The sequence below is a fragment of the Saccoglossus kowalevskii genome, chromosome 19 (genome assembly GCF_978046115.1).
Source record: "Saccoglossus kowalevskii chromosome 19, keSacKowa6.1, whole genome shotgun sequence".
In the NCBI taxonomy this organism is placed as follows: Eukaryota; Metazoa; Hemichordata; class Enteropneusta; family Harrimaniidae; genus Saccoglossus; species Saccoglossus kowalevskii.
Window position 1 is genome coordinate 9,975,442 of NC_140659.1, and position 15,395 is coordinate 9,990,836.

Consider the following 15,395-nt stretch of genomic DNA (forward strand, 5'->3'; position numbering starts at 1 on the left):
AAAATTATGACTATTAAGTCAACATCATTAAAATTACGATTACGTAAATTTGACCCCCCTCCCTAATACGGCGAAAATCGACGCAGCTCGACAATTGGGCCCCGACAGCGTTTGTATTTTTAATTAAAAGGGTCAGAATAAACATGCGTCTAGACATAACAGCACACTGACTCAAAGGAAGATAGATACAATGTAGCCGAGCATTTGCTACGTTCGCGGTTGAAGTGAAATATTCTAAATACAGGAAGTCACAGAAGACGCTCCCACAAATAAAATTAAATAATTATAATGATGTCATTAATTTTCAGCTACACACGTTTTTATCCATAGAATAACGCACCCGTCACTTGATTTATGTCAGTTGTAATAATTAGACGCTAATATATTTTTTTAATATTTTAATCCCTGAGTATAGTGATAAAAAATGTATATAAATGTAATTATTACTATTTCCTACACTCAATCACCGTCACAGGGTCCATTACGTGCCATACACACATGAATAACGCGTATAGTTTTGTTTCACTGCATGTCTAGATATTCAACATCTCTGAACAACTGTAGACAGTGTGCTGCTTTTATCAGCACGAAAAATGGAAAACTCAAAATTGTCACGCGCAATACACCTAGAGCACATGGGCGTTAACTTCAAACTAACGGCGGTCACATCTGCACCAGTGAATGCAACTCATAACCAACGCCCATCGGTACACCAAGTCCAAGTTACTAGTATACTCGGCACTTCCTGCTAACCAGACATGGAGTAACATTCAGTCTTACACTCCATATCATGGAATATATTCACCTTATGCCCATGTATCGCAGCCATGCTACAATCCATGGATGATTACTCCACAGCTTGCAATGCAACGTCCATACCACCACAGAAACCAACCGCCTGCTTCCGATCGCGGCGAGTATCCACGGCACGGTCTACCATCGCCACAGCCCGAGTACAGTCCTGTAGGTTGGCCTTCTTCCGCTGATCATTCATTCGAATGGTAAATCAAGTGCGCATACTCTTTTTCAGCCAATCAGGCGTGCCGTAACAGCGAGTATTTCCTTGATTTACCCAGAACTCTGTGCGAATCCCGCTTGATTCTGGCTGCTGGCCATTTTCGTTCATGAAATCGTCGGATATCATCAGAAAACGCAGGATTTGTGCAGTTTTGAATAAAACCAAGTTAGCGATTATGAACAATGGTTATAAACGTAACACCTGATCTCCTCTAAAATTTTTGTTTCGCATTTTAAGGTAAGAAATCGACATTTGAAACCGACAGGGTGTCGATTTACTAGGTGCCGTGTTTCACAACTTGTTTATTTATATACGTATAGCGGATGATTTTTTTGTTGAAAATTAGTATTTATTGATTTTCAGCCCCCAAGTGACTGTGGCGGGGGGGGGGTATCGGCTGGTATATAGTGTAAGCTCACAACTCGGTTAGCCTTGCTCAACTGGTTCGTAACCAGTCTTGTGATTGGTTGTTGACAAAATGCTGAACAGGCCACGCCTCCAAATGTGCCGTGCGTTCGGGCAAACCGTTAGTTCCTAAATGGAGTCAATTTGTGTAGTTTTCTTGATTTATTCTGCAGATATCGGTAAAATGTAGGTAAGGCTTTGGCGAAATTTGAAGGAGCAACTAATATTCTTCAACCTGGTATTTTTTTTAGATTTTATTTTTCATTCTTTTCGTCTATTTTTTCGAGTTTAAAAAATATGAGCTGGCTGGAGCATTCATCCCTTGTCTATTTATTACGTAATTCCCAAGCCTCTTAAATGTCGAGATAAACTTTCGATTTACACGTTTCATAACCAGTTCTTTCAATCATAGCAGGACTGTTTTTTTTTTTCTGGCAAAGTGTAACCAGCACTGCGCGATCGCTAGTTTCTCACCAAAGTCAGGACACAAAAGGATAAATCAAAGTTCATAATAAATACCATAAGCATAGTTTCTTACCTTTGAAACTGATGAGATAGAATTTAATCTATATAAGCCTTGTGCAAAGAAATGATACAGTCCCGGAATACAATATCCTCAGACGAAAACGACGCCAATTTTCTCAGCGGTTAGACTGGCGCATGCGCAATACGTTATGCCAGTTCTCTTGGGAGATGTCGTTAAAACTCGGATTTTTCCAGCAAATGTCTACATTTTTACAAGTAAACTATGAACGGACGAAAGTCAATCTAGAAGCCTTCGTCTGCGAAGGCTAAAAAGTGTATGTCTATGACAATAGCAGAGAAGGTGCGCTTAAGAAAAAATGTAGACATTTGAGGAGAATATTTTTGCTCTCCCTACATCCACACAAACTGGGAAATGAATATATAAAAAAAACAAGTGCATAGATTTTTCATTTTGTTATTTATACTACTATTACTATTTTTTTTACTATATTGTTTATTATAACTACTCAAATTATGGGTACATGTAATATCGAAAAGCAGTTGAGAGTATATGCTTGAACTTACTGTCTAAAGTTTTCATATAGAATGTCTTACTAAATCATTTATGGGTCAGCTTTCTTTTTTCTATTTGTTACAGAAAATCTCAAGAACAGTCGCGGTCAGTATACCCAGGTTTCTAGATGCAGTTAGTTTGTTGGAAACAATGGTAAAGCAATTGATAAGGTGCATTCGGCTGATATAAGAGACAGATATGTAGCAAGACCAAAGTCTAACCTAACCCTTATGAAAATGAAACTTCCATAAAACCTAATGCCTTCCGGGAGCTAACCAGGAAGGTTCTCGCATGAACAAGCTATTCAACAAAAACTGAGCAGCTTTATGCGGCTAGCTGCTTAGTTCTTGCATAGTGTTAATACTATGCGAAAAGGTGCCAATACAATCATAATTCTATGCAAGAAGGTGTCAGCTTTTTTCATACTATGTGGGAAGGTACCAATAAAATCTGAATTATATGCGAGAAGGTGCCACCTGTTTTCATACTATGCGAGAAGGTGCCAATAAAAGCATAGTTCTATGCGACAAGGTGCTAGCAATTTTCATACTATGCGAAAAGGTGCCAATCAAATCATAATTATATGGGACAATATGCCAGCTATATTTGTACTATACAAATAAAATCAGAAGTCATGCAATTCCACTCTAGCTTCCCACTTGCACAAGCATCCTTTGAACCTTTTAAAATAAGTAAAATAATCATCATCACAAATATTAACAATTTTAAAATTTACAGCAACAAAAACTGGATTTATTTGACAACAATAACTGTAATTATTCTTGACTACAGATTTGCTATAATTATGTGTGCAACACTGGACTAAATGCAATTGCATTTATGAAATACACCCCTAGGTGTCTCGGGGGGAGGAGGGGTTGTTTCTATTATATTATATAAACAGCATTTCAAATGCCATTCTGAGAGACAGAAATAACTATATAGTACCAATAGCCATGTTCAAATGTGATACACTTCTAAAATGCTTTATTTGAAGCCATGGTTAATAATATAAAAATATTTTGTTTGGAAATCGAGTTCAATATACGACTATGATACACCAATTTCTTTGGCCTCCAGCCAAGACAGTCTATAACCTTACACATGAATTCATGAGGCAAGTCCTTTGAAAAAAGCCACGGCCCAGTGGACGAACAAAATCACTATTCTGAACATTACCACATGGCTTAACAAAGGATACATTTTTGCACATTCCTTAAAGAAAGGATTGCTCCTTTGTACCTGAAACAGATTCAATCATTTGAGGAATTGTTTGCAATTTACTTATAGACTTAACAATCTGCAAGTCAACATGCCGAGTTCCATGGAATATTTTCAAAAGGTTGCCATTGAGGTTTTTAAATGGGAAACATGAATATGCTCAGAGAGGACCCAGATCTCAAACAGACATTGGCAAATGTTGAAGAGAATGTAGGTTCAATGTATTGGTTCGAACAATAGCGTAATAACAGTTCACTTTGTCTGATATCATCCTCTGTAATACTGTCTTTACAAAAAATAAATATGCCGTCAACAAAACTTGCATAATGAAAAAAAAATACAGAGATGGTAGCAAGTCTGCAAAGATTGGAATTGATTAAAAAAAACACAGCCAGGATCTTATCTAAGATGCTTTCCAATACTTGAAATGAGAACTGATTGCTCTTGAAATCCGAGAAATTACCGAAGGTGGTTTAATTTTTAAGAGCCGATCAAATCAAGAGAACTGGTCAAGGAATACTCTTCTGAAGAATACAAAGCGTTTTGATATACCCATCAATGCTAAATGCATATAATCTATTGCTGTACTCCTAACGTAGTCATCCCATTAAAAAAGAAGGGCATTTAATTTAATTTTTGCAGTGTTCCTGCAGCACTTGATCCATGCTATGTTTGAGGGATTCACTAGCCAATCGAGGGTTTCTAAGTGGGTACCCTTTATCATATAGAAAGACGTGAACATGTTCACTTTTGCTAGTTAACCTAGCTGTAAGCATTTTTACAGGCAAATCAGCAGTTCCATAAAGAAGGAATGCTTTGATGTTCACAGTTTTTCTTATCTATCAAAACATCAATACCAGTTGACTCAAGACTTTGTAAACTACAGTAAAGGGGGATAGAAAACTTTCCATAAATGGCTTGTGTTCTCCAAACCACAATCCAGAAGAAATCATATTGAGTCTTCTAACGGGGGGGGGGGGGGGGGGGGGCTCATTAATTGCCAAATACATCGGCCATATGACATATTTTGAGCTTTTAAACACCGACACTCCATCAGTATTCCACATAAATGATATATTGTATGGGTATTTGCTAGATAGTGGCCCATCATTATCTGATAAGTTGGTATATAGCTGGCCATCATAAATATCTTCAATACAGTTTTCACCTTTTTTAAGCGTGCAAATCTGTGTTTCAGTGAATTTAGTACCAATAAGATTATGCACCTGTGATTCAATAGAAATTTCCAGGAAGTAGGATTTTGATTTCACAGCTGTCAGATCGCAGAGGCATAAGCTGTTTCCATACATGGCTTGATTTATATTAACAGGTGTGACGAAAAATGTGAACAAAAGTAGTGCTTAACTAAAGGAGAGTCAATTTCTGAGAAATTATAAAGGCTCTTTAAACCAGGATGTGTCTCAAGAAAATGTAAACTAATCAATGTCATGATCAAGAGGTCTGCGAGTTGGGTTCCGCTGACAAAATGGTTCACTGTGTGCAGAAGAATTAGCAGCATGCTAACTGAAATCGACATATTATGACCTCTATAAATTGGCTTTTCCGATGTTTTATTTGTTCCAAAGCTTTGTGGAGTTCTATCACCATCATCACCACCATCACTTTTTTTATGGCATTCATCAGATTGATGGTCACAGTCTACTTGGACGGTGTGTAAATCATTCTCTGTATTTCCAGGTGGGTGTGGACATGTGATTGAAGACTGCAGCTTATCTTCCAATACATCATGTTCAGGGTAATGATTAGTGTTAGTGGTTTGTTTTTCTGGATTGCACACACCAGTCTCTAGGGTTTATGGTTGAAGCAACCTTCGGCATATAAAATGTATTATATTTTATTGGTCGTACGGCTCCTGAAGAGTTGACACGCCGTTACGATCCATTAGCCAACAGTGAAAAACATTAATAGCTTGATTAAACAATTCAAAATACTGATATAATTTAATCATCCTACAAAGTTTATTATACCGAACAATCGATCTTAGTCTACGAAGACAGCTCCTTTGACCATGTTTTCCCAAAAACAAAGTTAAAAATGTTTTGTACGATTAAATATTAGCTATTTTTCATGGTTGTTGTTACCACAATGTTCTATTGAGAGTCAAAATTCGACCGGGGGGGGGGGGGGTATCACCTCTTTCTGAGAGTCTACGGCTTTGAACTTTTTTACTGTATATAGAGTACTGTATAGTCACGTTGTTTATTCATTAAAATCTCTTCTCCTCAACAACATTGCCGGTCGCTATGAAACTTAGTATATAGCTTCTACTAACCTATTAATAGCCCATTCTTCCGAAGCTGGACTTCACACTCGCAAGAACAAAAATAAATTTCAGCTTGGTGTTGTCTTCCTACAATGAATAAAACATAATTAGGTGTTGAGAAATAATGAAAAAAAAAAATATATTAAATGAAATAGTGAGAAAACTAATAAATAGATATCAATACAAGGTATAAACATTAAATACAAACCTGTTTGATCAATTATTAACCATCAATTTCCTGTAAGTTTTATGATATTTAGAGCATTCATCGTCATCAGGCATATTACAATTAACTGGCACCACAGAAGGAATACATGACCCATCTTATGTTAGAATATTGACATAAAAAATAAAATAATAAACCAAGTGTCAACCATCATTACAACTTAATCCATATCATCTGCAAAATACAGATAAAGAGAAGACACTTATAACTGATATTATTTACCTGCATACATTTATCCCAGTTTACCAATACTAGCAAACAATTTATATTAAATAACAATGGTCAAGAGGTAACAACTCAAATACTGATACCAGTAAATAGTTAAACCCTATTGATGTGATTCAACAAGGCAAGAAGCAATTGTTTTATTTAGAGGACAACCCACTATTTACTCTAGTAGTGAGCTTACTTAATTTACAGAGGTGTTTCTATGGTCAAAATGTACTAATACATTAAAGAAACAAATGTATAATACCTTCCACTGCTCACAGACATGAAGCTGCACAACTGAATGAACATTAATGTAGCAACGTTCACAGTAATATGCATGTATGCCACAGTCTTTACATCGGAAAATTGTATCCAAACTCTTTTTTTTTCACACATTCTACAAACAAATGAAGCTGGGTAGTGCATCTCAATGGTTGTTCTTCTTAATTTTTTCGAATACCTTTCAACGACTTAAACATTTTTTAGATGTTTCATATTTTTTTTTTGGAATGTTGAATAGCTGTTAGAATAAAAAAATAATCCATAAATATATTAAAGAACACTTCATTTTAACTTATCATTTTTAAAGCATGGTATGTGGGTCTATAAACCATGTAAAATACACAAACTACTGGCACTCATATTTTACATTTCAGGTAATCATTATTTACATAGCTGCTTAGTTCTTGCATAGTGTTAATACTATGCGAGAAGGTGTCAGCTATTTTCATACTATGCGAGAAGGTGCCAATAAAATCTGAATTATATGCGAGAAGGTGCCAACTATTTTCATACTATGCGAGAAGGTGCCAATAAAATCTGAATTCTATGCGACAAGGTGCCAGCACTTTTCATACTATGCGAGAAGTTGCCAATACACTCAGAGTTCTATGGGACAAGATGCCAGCTATTTTGATCTGTGCAGCAGAGATGTTGTGATCGTTCAACTTCTTTAACAGTTCTTGGCCGCGATGTGCTTAAAAACATCAAATATGGCGACTGCTTGCTGGGTCTCTGGAAGTTGAAGCCTCGTCCTGGTTGCATTCACGTACGGTATAATGATGTTATCGACGTATCGCATCATGGAATTATGATTTGACCAATGACTTTCTGTGTGGAAAACATCCCAAGCATCGGGAAAGTTGTAGCCCGGGTGACAACGATCCGTTTTCCCCTGATATAATATCTGAGGTGGTAAAAAATCACCTGAAGCAGTCGATGCAAACAATGCAGTAATTTGCCGCTTGTCATTGAGTCCTGCTATCGTGACTTGACGTGATCCTTGTTCTTCCATTGTCCACTCGCCTGCTGGAATTATCGCAACACCGGTTTGGTCCCAGTTTATAACAAGCTCTTGAGGAACATCGTGTTCTTTAACAGTCTTGGTTACCGGGAAGGTTCAGGGAAAGCTGCTTCAACGGCGGGAAAGTCATCAACAATTTTTTTGACAGCTTTTGTACCTTTTCTCTTAACGTAACCCATGCGATGAAGCAGCGATTTTGTCCAGTCTACGGTCAAGTTGATGTGACCTCCAAACTCTTGTAGTAAATTTCGATTTCCATGTAGAAGTATACCTCGACCGATTGCAATACAAACGGCTGAATTAACAACACCGCTTTTGATGCGTAGCCGTCGTACAAGTGACTGTACCTTGGAGTCGAGTTCACTACCGAGCAGTACGGGACGTCCCCTTGTTGTCGGCAATGTGTTGACATTTTCTTTGCCACTCCGAATTGCTTTGAGATACGATTGTTTCATTCTTCGAACCGTGCTCTCACCAACATGCCTACCAAGTTCTTTAGTGAATTTTCTAGCAGCATTCATCACTCCGTTGTTTACTGCATATTTGCCGATTTTAGCTCGAATATTTTCATCACAGTGCTGATAATTGCTGCGTTTTTGTTTCCGACTAGCGGATGTTATCTCTTCATTGACAACGGCAATTACTTCAGGTGACAGTTCGCACTGTTCGACGTTGTTGATGTTATTAGGATCGAGCAAGTTTGGTTCGCTTGGTGACGGTAATGGTGCTTTTTCAACCATTTTATGAGATCGGTAGCCATGTTGTAGTGTTGGTAAATTGCAGACGATGATTCATGTACGTTTACTACACAGGAGACTGATTTGGGGGGAGAAACAAGCCCACTTTTATACACTCATTTCTCTCATGTCACCGCTTCGCACGAGCCATGTATTGTTTAATATCAGAAGACAGTAAAACAATGAATAACATTTACAAGTGCGAAATACATAATAGTCCGAAATTAGGAATGCGCGAATTTTTAACACCGCTAAAATTAACCTCTTTACAGTACATAACTAACATTGTTGACTGAAACATTTACACACAGACCTAAAATATTATTAATTTGAATCAGATCTATGTTCCTACTCACAGACTTGCACGGGTGTATGTGGCCCAGTGTAATGTTGAGGAAATTTTCCAACCCAGCAAATGCAAGGATTTTTTATTGTTGCTCTGACTCAAGACGACATATGCATGCCAAAATTGATTTGACGGTACAAACACAGTTTCGTGCATCATTACACCAACAGTGAGGGATAGCAAAAAAGTCAACTAATCCAAATCGAACAATATTGTTTTGGCTGTCAAAATACTTAAAACAGTAATAGTTTCTAGCTTTCACTCGTGTGTAATCTCGTGAATGAATTACCTGACCATGAAGGAATATACGACTATGGTACACCAAATTCTTTGGCCTCCAGCCAAGACAGTCTATAACCTTACACATTAGGCAAGTCCTTTGAATAGCCACGGCCCAGTGGACGAACAAACTCATCATTCTGAACATTACCACATGGTTTCACAAAAGATACATTTTAGCACATTCCTTGAAGAAAGGATTGCTCCTTTGTACCTGAAACAGATTCAATCATTTGTGGAATTGTTTGCAGTATATTGACAGACCCAACAATCTGCAAGTGAACATGCTGAGTTCCATGGAATAACTTCAAAAGGTTGCCATTGAGGTTTTCAAATGGAAAACATGAATATGCCCAGAGAGGACCCAGGTCTCGAACACACATTGGCAAATGGAGAAGAGAATGTAGGTTCAATGTAAAATGCTGGAGCCCATATAATGGTTCGAACATCAAAACAAAATAGCGCAACAACAGTTCACTTTGTCTGATATCATCCTCAGTAATACTGTCTTTACAAAGAATAAATATGCCTTCAACAAAACTTGCATAATGATAAAAATACAGGGATGGTAGCAAGTCTGCCAAGATTGAATAAAAAAACAGCCAGGATCTCATCTCAGATGCTTTCCAGTACTTGAAATGAGAACTGATCGCTCTTGGAATCCGAGAAATTACTGAAGGTGGTTTAATTTTCAAGAGCCAATCATCAATCAAATCAAGAGAACTGGTCAAGGAATACTCTTCTGAAGAATACAAAGAAGAAAACCATAAATTGTGCAAGCGTTTTGATATACCCATCAATGCTAAATGCATATAATCTATTGCTGTACTCCTAACGTAATCATAATGCCTACATCCCACTAAAAAAGAAGGGCCTTTAATTCCTTTTACAGGGGTTCCTGCAGCACTTGATCCATGGTATGTTTGAGGGATTCACTAGCCAATCGAGGGTTTCTGAGTGGGTTCTCTTTATCATATGGAAAGACGTGAACATGTCCACCTTTGCTAGTTTTGTGAGTTTCACCTCATATTTTCTTTGAGTCTCCTCCTGACCTTTGGGGGGAGCTCATTAATTGCCAAATACATCGGCCATGTGGCATATTTAGAGCTTTTAAACACTGACACTCCATCAGTATTCCACATAAATGATATGGGTATTTGCTAGATAGTGGCCCATCCTTATTTGATAAGTTGGTATATAGCTGGCCATCATAAATATCTTCAATACAGTTTTCACCTTTTTTTAAGCGTGTAAATCTGTGTTTCAGTGAATTCACAAAGGACTGTCGACCAAAAAGATTATGCAGCTGTGCTTCAATAGGAATTTCCAGGAAGTGGGATTTTGATTTCACAGCTGTGTCACATTTTGGTGGCAGTCGTTCTTGTGCTAAGTTAAATAGCACCTGGTGGAGTAGTAATGTAATTTGATTGGCTGAGCAAATGGCCACCTGGGCTCGTACATCGAGGCAGGAAAGACGGACTTTTGGCTAGTCACTTGCCAGGGGACCAGCGACGAGTGAGCACACTAAATATCATGTGCGAAAGGTAGTGGTTTGCAATCATAGCCATGCGATGCAGGCAGTTATCAAGTTATGAACTGAAGCCTGTGCAAGTCATGTGAAACGCATTGTGTTGTAACTGACAAGTGAGTAATTTAAATTTGATGACTTTTCAAGGGTGGTGTTCAACTGTAGGTATTAACCGGTTTGTTGACTGAAGCTTTGCAGTCAGGGAATTATTGATTATTGTAGGTCATTTCGTGTACTACGCTCGTGCAGGCATTTTTCGCTGTGAATGTTATTTTTCATTATCTCCTTCAGACAACCTATCTGAGGTGTGGTGGTCGGCGCTGGGGCACGCTGTAGACGCCGGGGTTCAGATTTCAACTTGCTGTCGGGTCTACGTTTCTCTAGACGCAATGATCCCGGGACCCGCCGTAGGCGGCAGTATTTTCATGCGAGGTCAATTTTGGATCACCAGGTCATTCCTAAACGCGTAATTAGGACTGAGACGAGAATCAATTTTGGGTGCCAGAAATCAACCAAAGACGCTTATTTGGCTATAATTTGCGCTGTCAAGGCAAAGTTCATGTTAATAAAATAAGATTGACGACGTTTTCCCAGGAGAAAAATATGAACTATTTGTTGAAAAAAGCGGAGAAAAATTGATACGCAAAAATCGTGACGTTGACTCTACGCATGCAATGCAGCGTCATGGAAATTGTCTACAGTACACGTACACGCATCTTTCGATGACGTAGTTTATTTTTCTAGCCAGCCCAGGACGCCGTACAGACATTGCACTAATAGAAGGTAAGAGCTCTTGCCCTTTTCCACAAATTTTAATATATTCTTAACAGTTGCTTTACCTATAAAACTCTGCACACCATGCTATGATCATTCAGTGTTTTGAACTAAACGACTCATCGCTTAGCAAAGCCGATTTTCAGGATTTATTGGCACCTGATGTCATGAATCAGGGAATCTAATGGCCAAAAATAAATCGCCAAGTATTGCATCGTACATAAATGATGACAGCGATTTACTAGGCCTATGGCCTGTGAACTCGTATGATTTGTGTGTTGTTCACATGCACGGTGCGACTTGTAAAAATTACCTAACCTACCGGTCCTTCACGGCCACAGTTGTCAGGATGCATCTCAATAAAATAGCATCTAAAACCAAAATAAGGCCGATATGTGTAAATACTTGTACATTAGTCTGGTCTATGCAGCCAGCAATAATGAAATTGCAAGAATGGCATTGGCAAAATGATGACCTCGGATGTAGCCATGTCTAGGGCATGGATATGATTTATAGTCGTCGCCCATTAATGTAATGTTAAAGTGTCTATGAAGTATGTCATCATGATTAATCATTTGTGACCACGCCATTGGTTATTCGGCATAGGCTACCACACACTGTATAATATTGAGCAAAAAGTCATGCAAAAAATTGTATTTCATTCACCACATTGGCATGGCTGGCTGTACCCATTCTTACTTTTTCATGACCATTGTTTGGCCCACTACAATTTTCTTGCGATTTAGGCGTATTTTTGTCACATGCAAGAAACAGAGCTGCAATATGTACATCAAAAATGCTCTTATCATGCTTGTGATGTTGCTATTGTAGATAAATGGCCACATCAGGAATGTACATAACTGTCATTTATTAGGCAGAAACTGATAGGGGCCAATTCCTTGTGCTGATGTCTACATACACATGTATATCAGTGAAAGTTTTGCTGTCACCAGCTGCCATTCTTGAAATGGTGCCATCGATCAACAGTTCATGCCACTCACCTGAACCTTAAACAATGACATGTGTTGTCATTTGTTAATAAGGCCAAATTTTATTTTTATCGAAATGAGTTACCTTTTTCTAAAATGAACATAAGTTGATATTAATATCAGCATGTAAAAAAACAATTGTTTAAAATGATTGTATTTGATGTAGACTGAACATGATAAATCAAAAATAATAAAATCCCTGCCTAACTACCCAATATTTTTACCCTAATACTGGAAACATCAAATTTGTTTTTCATTGGCCTCATAATGGTTTGAGATCTTTTCAACATGGTCCACATAAATAATGAGGGATAAACTGGTATTCTGTACAAACAGGTCCATGCATTTACATTCTGTGTTTCTGGTTTGATGCTGACTCATTTACAGCCCTGTCATTGGTGATACCAGGATTTTACTCCTTATAGCATGTGTGTGGGCTGTCTTATGAAAACCAACAATGCTGTCTTTGCACATGGTCAATTCACTCCAGTTATATGTCAGATGGCACATTGCCATGCGATAAATTCATTATTTTTACGAGTTCTATCAGTCTGATGGGATTGATATCATCAATGATAATCCTATGAAGTACAATTACATTTCATATAGTCTCTTTGCACCTACTTTATTTCCGATTCATTCTGAATGGACAGTTGGATGAACATACAATAGCCTAAAAATAAGGTGGTATAAAGGCGGGTATATTTGTACGACACCTTGTAACTTTGCATGATATGGGTCTATAATACTGTCTTGTACAATGTTTGTAAACAGTTAACTACTGGTTTTGTACAGTTTATTGTTGCTGCATATATACAGACAACAAGATATAGTATTTTCGGCAATATGACTATTACCAAGTTGGTTGTTGGTGGTGATACCATCATTTGGGTCTTTCGTCAACACTTATGTGCTTTTGCACTACGAGTCGTTTCATGCACATCATACCAGATTTAATCATAACACTCTGTTGACAACACTAATTTACCTCATTATAATGTAAATGTGCATAACCTGTGTTTATTTTCAATGAGAGGATGCTTGAATGCACGGCAGTGCTTTCAGCATCCTCTCGCCAGTTATTTACAATGTGCCTCAAGATTTAATTATGGAAAGTCCAATCATTTCCAAAGCATTATCTATTTCAACAATGTTCTTCCTATTGAACATTCCTCTACTCAACACCTTACTCAAATCATTCATTACCTTTATATAATCCTCACCACTTACTTGTTTTTTTTTTTATTTTCTTCCAGGCGAGATAATTCAACCATCACCTGTACCTCCTACTGGTTAAACTTGACAATTATTTTTACTTTATTCTTACTCGAATGTTTTTTGTAAACTTGTTGTTTATTGTTGGTTAAAATAAAAAAATACAGACGATTATTTTATTCACACTATTTTTACCTGGTTGTCTTCCAACTGGTCTGCTAGTGATGTCTAATAGCAACTGGCCAAATTACAATCGAGTGGTGGGTGGGTCACAGTCAAGTACAAATAAGCCATTCACTGCCAAAGAACAAATATAATCATTCTTTCCGATCAAGTACTTTAACCTCCCCCTCTTGATTCAAATGACATAACCAAAAAACTTAAAACATCACCTACTTCGTATAACACACAACACCATATTCACATAATTGTTCATACATGTATACATTATCACAGCAAAATCAATTCCATAAATTTACCAATGGCTCAAGCAAATCATTTGCCCATATTAACTATACCCTCTTTTGTAAGCCATCTAATACTTGTGGCTTGTGTTTCAATTACATAACGTTAGTCCAAAAATGTCAGCTTCTATTTATTTGAACACTCGGGGAAAAACACAATCCCATTTATCAATGTCACGTTTATATTGCGCTGGTCCCGCTAACTCTGGGTCAACTACTGTATGGCGAATGTACGCACGTGACGAGCGGATATCTGCAGTTCATATTAGCAAGGTCAATACAGGAAACGTTGGAGAGAGAGAGAGAGACAGCTGTTTACGTCGCACTAGTTGTCGCTAACTGTGTGGGACTACGCACATTGACCGTCCAGTGTTGAGCCGTATGTGGTGGTGTATAGCGTTTCTGTGTAATTTTATTGTAATTTGTATTTATGTAATTGTAAAATAACGCATGATCAATTGTTGGTAACGGTAGCGTGGCCGGCCGGGTAATTATTGAATTCGTACAGATTAATTTGGTTTGCAATGTGGGAAGAACTTAGTACTGATAATTAATGTGAAGTTCTTTGGGCAATTATTTCTAAAGCCAGACTGCTGTAGAGTGTGGGAGTACAATTGTATTTAAATGAACAATATGCATATTGAATCCATAATTCAGAAATATAACCATTATGTATGTTAATTTTGTTTTCTTGCTTTATGTATATAAACATGATATAATGTACCACGGTGTGCTTATTGTGTGCGAGTGCTCGAACGTGACTTTCGTGTATGAACAATAATAACTCCCCGAACCTGTGACAAGCTGTCAGATCGCGGAGGCATAAGCTGTTTCCACACATGGCTTGATTTATATTAACAGGTGACAAACAATGTGAACAAAAGTAGTGCTTAACTAAAGGAGAGTTAATTTCTCAGAAATACTTCTTGAAATTATAAAGGCTCTTTAAACCAGGATGTGTCTCAAGACAATGTAAACTAATCAATGTCAAAAGGTCTGAGTCGGGTTCCGCTGACAGAATGGTTAACTGTGTACATAAGAATTAGCAGCAATGACCTCTATAAATTGGATTTTCTGATGTTTTATTTGTTCCAAGGCTTGGCTCACATCCATCATCATCATCATCATCATCATCATCACTTTTTTCATAGCATTCATCAGATTGATGGTCACAGTCTACTTGGACAGTGTGTAAATTATTCTCTGTATTTCCAGGTGGGTGTCGACATGTAATTGAAGAGTGCAGCATCTTTTCCAATATATCAAGTTCAGGAAAATTATTAGTGTCAGTGGGTTGTTTTTCCGGATTGCACACACCATCTTTACAAGTCTCTAGGTTTATGGTTGAAGCGACCTC

At 37.6% G+C, this 15,395-nt stretch overlaps 1 long non-coding RNA gene across 1 annotated transcript; it reads left to right on the forward strand.

Moving 5' to 3' along the window:
* Positions 1-11,323: 11,323 nt before the first annotated feature.
* On the forward strand, positions 11,324-13,762 carry LOC146730260 (uncharacterized). Its single transcript, XR_014927470.1, has 2 exons — positions 11,324-11,379; positions 13,616-13,762. It is a non-coding gene; the product is annotated as an uncharacterized LOC146730260 (long non-coding RNA).
* Positions 13,763-15,395: the final 1,633 nt, after the last annotated feature.